The sequence below is a fragment of the Lolium rigidum genome, chromosome 3 (genome assembly GCF_022539505.1).
Source record: "Lolium rigidum isolate FL_2022 chromosome 3, APGP_CSIRO_Lrig_0.1, whole genome shotgun sequence".
In the NCBI taxonomy this organism is placed as follows: domain Eukaryota; kingdom Viridiplantae; phylum Streptophyta; class Magnoliopsida; order Poales; family Poaceae; genus Lolium; species Lolium rigidum.
In genome coordinates, this window is record NC_061510.1 from 121152976 (window position 1) to 121159491 (window position 6516).

The window sequence follows — 6516 nt, forward strand, 5'->3', positions numbered from 1 at the left end:
GCACGATTTCAGGAATGTTGTCTTCAACTTCATTAGCCTGATACTTGAGTATGTGTATCAGAAACTTTTTCTTTAGCTCGTAACCATCCTGCACTATCATGTTAACATGAAGTTTTCTTCCCACCAAAAATATAAGATTGTGAACATAGAGTACTCACGCTGCAAACTGGATGAACAAATCTTTTACCATCCCATGAAAGCATAAAACTAAATACTAAGTATCCAGACAACTTTCTGCAAATAAATGGAACATATCATTATCTTGGTCATTAGAACGACGATAAAATAAGCTGCTTGTAAAGATAACCTGAGAAAAATCACTTTTCGGGGCCACGCCCAAATGCATCAATGTCGCCTGTAACATTTTTGAGGCGTTAATCATCACCTATTATTGCGTGAGTAAATATGGATGTATATTACCATCAGTCCCGAGGGTATACGCCGGTGTGCTCGTTGAAGGGAAGGAAAGAGTAGAATCTGCTGTGATAGGTGAGGAGCGTTTCGTGGCATCCGTGTTGACAGCTGCATCTGGGCGTGGCATTGCGATGGATTGAGCACATGGGGTGTTCCGCCTAGCCTCGGTGTTTGCTTTGCGTCGATCCCGCGCTGCCTCCCTCCTATCCTGAGACATTCCCTGCCTACGTTGTCTTTGGTTTGTATTGATAGTTTGTCGCTGCTCACTTGTTAGATTGCGCCTACTATCTCTTCGACGTGCGTTCTCTTGTTCCCGCTCAGCAGGTGTTGCCACTGTCCTGTTTGCGCGTCTATTTGCATTAATCTCTTGCCTCTCCTGAAGATTTAATCGTTGTCGACGAGCTCTTTGATGTTCACGTGATGTTTGTTGACTTTGAGGTTGTCTCGTCCGCAATGATGACATACAGTTTGAGCTTTTCAGTATTATAAATACACACATCTATATTTAAATAATACACATATTCAATTGGTTTCATGTCATACCGTTTGAGCTACCCCTAGGCGATGGAGTGCCTCCTATTGTGAGTGTACTTTGAGTTGCAATGGGCAGTCTCATTTGAGCTCGTATGTCTGCGTTTGATGCATACTGTTAACGATGATAATGCATCCTGAAATTTATGCAGTGAAATAAGCTAAGTCAAAGGACATACCGTTTGAGCTTTCCCCAACCAATGGATTTCCTCTTATTGTGAGGTTACTTTGAGTTGGAAATGTCCACGCCAATGGTGTCTGATCATCATCGTCCGATGAAAGAACTGTCTGATCTGCCAGTGGTTCATGTATGAAAAATCCCGTTTGTGGGCGTGACAAACCAATGGCTTGTGATCGGTTTGAAGAGCCATTCTCAGCAACCACCGTCGACATGGGCACACCAGCTTATCATTGACAATGTTCAAAACCATTTAACAAGGTGCACTGATATACATACCATTTTTTCCTTTATCAATTAGTTGATTTGGAAAGTGTGACATTTTATGACCTGCAAATAAGAAAAGAAAAACAAGTAACTGAATGTATTAGTTACATCTCTGTTCTATAGTTAATTTGAGAAATATGATCACATAAAGCAATAGTTTAACCCATTGTGCATCTATACTGCCGGAAACGACTTCTTCCACTGTTCTATTGGTATTACTTCCACAATAGCCTACTTATGCACCTAGGTTTGTTTTATCTATCTTCCTCAATAAGGTTCTATTTTGTGCTAGATTCGCGTTTATTTCAGTGGTATAATAATACACACAACATTCTAATAATAGACACTACATTTTCAGTACAACTACTTGATCGTATATATCTTGCAATCTGAATATGCTATTCCTTCTGAGATGCAGGACGTGTAACTGCTAAGAGGGCTAATTCTGCAGTTTATTTATCTCCATGGCCACTTGATCGTTTTATCTCTACTAAGGTTCTATTTTCTCCCTCAACGTGCTGCTCATCATGATCGATTCTGCCCAAAGAGGATCCGTGAAAGTTCTTTTAAGAGGAACCTGGCTAGTGAAGACGGCAGGCTTGGCGACGAAGGTCTTTTTACTCGATGGCGACTTTGGTCAGTGAGATGAAGAAGACGGCTGACAACAACTTTGGTCAGCGCGATGAAGACGACGGCCAGCAACGACCCTGGTTGTGGTCAGCGTGATGAAGACGACAGTGCCATTTCAAATTTTGAAAAGCTATGTCTAATGGCGTGTTAGTTGAGAAATAGTAGGTGTTTGTTGTGCCATTTGAAATTTTGAAAAGCTACGCCTAATGGTGTGGAGTTGTTTGTTATCCACGGGCTGGTATTTCTCCTCTTAGTAAGCGTGGATGGGTGTGTAACGTGACACATGCTGGAGTTGTTTTGTTAGTTGCGTTTTCTTTGTTCCGCGCACAGGTTTTTTTTTTCAAGATTGTGTTGAGATAAATCATCTTGGTAGGATAAAGATATGGGGGGTATTATTGTTGCGTTTTCTTTGTTGCGCGCGCAGGATTTTTGTTTTCAAGATTGCGTTGAGATAAATCATCTTGGTAGGATAAAGACGTGGGGGGGGGGGGGTAATTATTGTCCATCCTGAAAATGTGACACCATGCATTCACCAGTTTGCTCTTAATAGTAGAGATATTTAGAAATTTTAAAACATTGAAATGAAAAATTCGCACATACATCTTCATGTGCACACGCTCACAAAATCGTTTCATTGAAAAGACAAAATTCAATGCTAAAAAAAGACTTTTCAGAAGATTAATTTTATATTTTTTACACAGACCACAAAACATATTGGTTCCTCGGGAAACTTGACGAACACACTTATATTGTAGAGATGTACATATACAATTTTTTGTTAATATTTGTCGACATTTCGAAATATAATTTTTTGATAGAGGGAGCATATGCACCTGGGAGGTGAATAGAATTTCCGGTTCTTGACCGGAAACTTAAAACTGATCTCGGATGCATATACATCCCACATGTATAAACCATATTTTAAAAAGTAAAAAAGATTAGGAAAAAATTCCACATATAGAGGGACATGTTCTAGCCCACGTGAAGTTTCACATAAAACCGATATTTTTTTTTTCCCTCCATAAAAACAATAAAAAATACCTATAAGAAATGGATTATTTTAGCACCAAAATTTGTATTTTTTACACATGCACAAAACATGTTGGTTTTTGTTGAAACAACTTTATGAGCATGTATTATGTTAAGATATACACGAGACATTTTTACTATTTATTTGGCATTTTTAATATATTCAAAATGCATTTTAAATAAAGGATGATTATGCATCCAGGTGCAGAAACTAGTCGCAAGTCTCTCTGTCGTCTATCATCAGGACTGGTGAAGAGAGCCGCGTCATGATATGTAATTTGCAACAGATCAATTTATTCATTTAGATAAATAAAATATATTAATACTGAGAATGTTAATGCCTTAAAGATAACGATTACAACTAGCTTCTACACCAACAACATGCAAGACACAAAGGATGTGCATGGTCGAAAATAAAATAAGAAAACAGGAAAAGAAACTTGCGGTGATCAAACACACGCAACATCAGCACTCTAACCACCAGAGAACACCCGAACTATAAAATAAATTCCTCAAAAGCAACGCCTCAATGAAAAAAAAACACATAAGTGTTATCGTCGTCCGATCCAATATCTTAGGCTTTCTCTCTAGGAAATGTCTGGGTTTCTAGAATAATACCTTCATCAAAACCATTGCAGGTAGAAACAATAAATGCCACACATCGGGTTTTCACCATGGACTTTGGTGAGCCAAAAATAATTATAGTATATATATATAATTCTTGTGAGCGGGGGAAAGGGGTCTTTGGTGTGGTACAACAGCCACTGTTGAGTACCAATCTGCGGGTACAGATTTGGTTGAAGAAAGCGGGGACTCGGGAGAGAGACCCCTGCCTGAAATTTCGACGCACAAAGCAAATCAAAACAAACAAAGCTTCAACAGAAATGGACTCGCGAGTCGTCACTGGTCAGCGAGCAGAGGCCGCATCTCGGACGGCGCGCTCCGAGGGAGGTGTCGGCCGGATTCGGTTGCAACGAGCAGATTCAGCGGTACAGTGTCAGGATCCACGAGTGAGGCGTCCACCGATCCTATCCACTCCTCCCTTCGAGAGCAGCATCTTCCAAGTTTCCTATGCACTGCATCTTCAAGCAGCATCCAGCGCACGTACGCTGTGGCATCCACCATGCCAACGCCATGCAAGTCAATGGGACGGTACTAAACTAGTGATACAATACTCCCGATAATGCATCAGCGTCTTTCTGTACGTATTGCTTGTCGTGTGCCGGGGGCGTGGCGATCGGGGGAGGCCGAGGCTGCGACCCTCCTCCTCGTCACGCGCGCGTCAGTGGACCGGTCGAGAGCACGTACTAGCCGCCCCATCTGGCTGTGGCGTTGCCGCACCACACAATAATGAATTCTGTTCGCTGAAAAGAGGACATGACCGATAATATAAAACGTACATACGGTTCAATGCAACGGTTGGTTGGTTCAAGCGCATGGTGCGGCAAAATCTGCACACCGAAAAGGACATGATAAGATCATCTCAAGTGAGTACTGGATAAATTGTCTAATACCACTCCTGATTCTGCTAGTACCCCGTTAAGACAAGGCTACTGCCCCACGTCGAGTAAATTGGCAAAAATCACCATATTCAGTATTAGGGTTTCGAAAACCAACATGTGGTTCGATGGTTAGGACGGTAGTGGCACCCAGCTCACCAGAGTTCAAATCCCAGATTTGATACTTTGGTTGTTGCATCAAAAAATGGAGTACTCTTCACTAGGGGTGACGTTTCCGTCGACAGCGAGACGCCCGTGGTGACTTCGTAAATCTCAAAACCCGCTGGATCAGTTTCTTGGACTCAGTCTCTTGGAGGTGCTCATAGGATTAGGGTGTGCATGCGTGCGTTCATAGAGTTGAGTGGATGTACATACGTGTGAGCGTCCGTGTTTGTATTATGTTTCACAAAAAAAAGTATTAGGGTTTCAAAACACCACTTTTCAGTTTTTTTGAAATAATCCACCGGTTTACTTTCCAACTGACGAACGAAACATTGAGCGGTCACTTAAAGCCATTTAACATTGTTTCTGACGAGACTGTCCTAATGTTAGGCCGCTCATAGTGGGGAGTAATTTAGACTAATAAAGCTAGCCATAGTGCTAGTTTCTTAGGTAGTATCATGCACGTTGACCCCAAAAAAATACTAATGTGGCAACTAATTAAAGGGGTCTTCCAATGTTCCGTCCTAACTAGTCTTCCAATGTTTATGCTATCTTTTCTTAAAATACGTAAAGGGGGAAAATAGATTTTTACATGTCAAGGTTTTTTTTGGCAAAATGAAGAGCATAAGCGTAAATATCGGCTGACTAGATGGAACATTATTTATCAATCTAAAGATCAAGGGGGTCTAGGGGTGAAGGTGTTAGATATAAAAAAACAAATGTTTACTTAGTAAGTGGTTGTTTAAACTTTTAAATGAGGAAGGAGTATGGCAAGAGTTGCTGCATAATAAATATCTCTGGACTCAAACGTTGTCACAAGTGATGGCAAAACCCACCGATTCTCCCTTTTGGAAGGGGCTGATGGGAGTTAAGGTTGAATTTTTCTCTCGGGGCTCTTTCAAAGTTGGCAATGGTCAAAACAAATGTTTCTAGGAGGACTTATGGTTAGGTAACCAACCGTTAGCTAAGCGGTACCCTTCATTATATAACATTGTCTGCCGGAGAGACGTTCTGGTTTCAGATGTTCTAACGAGTAATCCTCTGAATATCGAATATAGGAGAACTTTATCTATGGATAAATGGGAGGTTTGGCTAATACTACTTCAGCAGCTAATCATGGTTAATTTGATGGAAGACCCGGATGTTTTTGTCTGGAAGTTAACTACCACCGGCGCTTTTTGGTAAAATCCATGTACGCATGCATGATGAATGGCCATACGTTTTCTTGCGAAAATATCTTTGGAACATAAAGGTACCGCTGAAGATTAAGATTTTCATGTGGTTCCTTTATAAAAAAAGTAATTCTCACAAAAGACAACCTCGCAAAAAGAAAGTAGAATGGTCGTAAGAAATGTGTTTTCTGTGATAATAATGAAACGATAAGTACTTATTTTTCGAATGTCCCTTCGCAAAGCTGATTTTGAGAACCATACAATATAATTTTAACTTGCCTTCACTGGACAATGTTACAAATATGTTTGGAAATTCCCTAAATGGTGTTGATAAAATACCTAAAGTACAAATCCGACTTTAACAGAAGATCAAATGCTTATTTCTTACAGGTTATCCGTATGGTTTGGATCCAGGAATGGTCATACCTACTACCGGAGGCTCAACGTGCACATATGGATTCTGGATGCAGCCGTCTGGAGACGGTTGCTCGGGATATCTACAACCAGGATGGCTGGCAGCATGCTAAGAGATCGCAACATGCATAAGAGTCTTTTCCTTTTTGTTTTCCGCTGGTTAATATTTGTGTACAGTTTGTGTGACCCTTGAGTTGTATAACCTCTGAATGTTAAACTA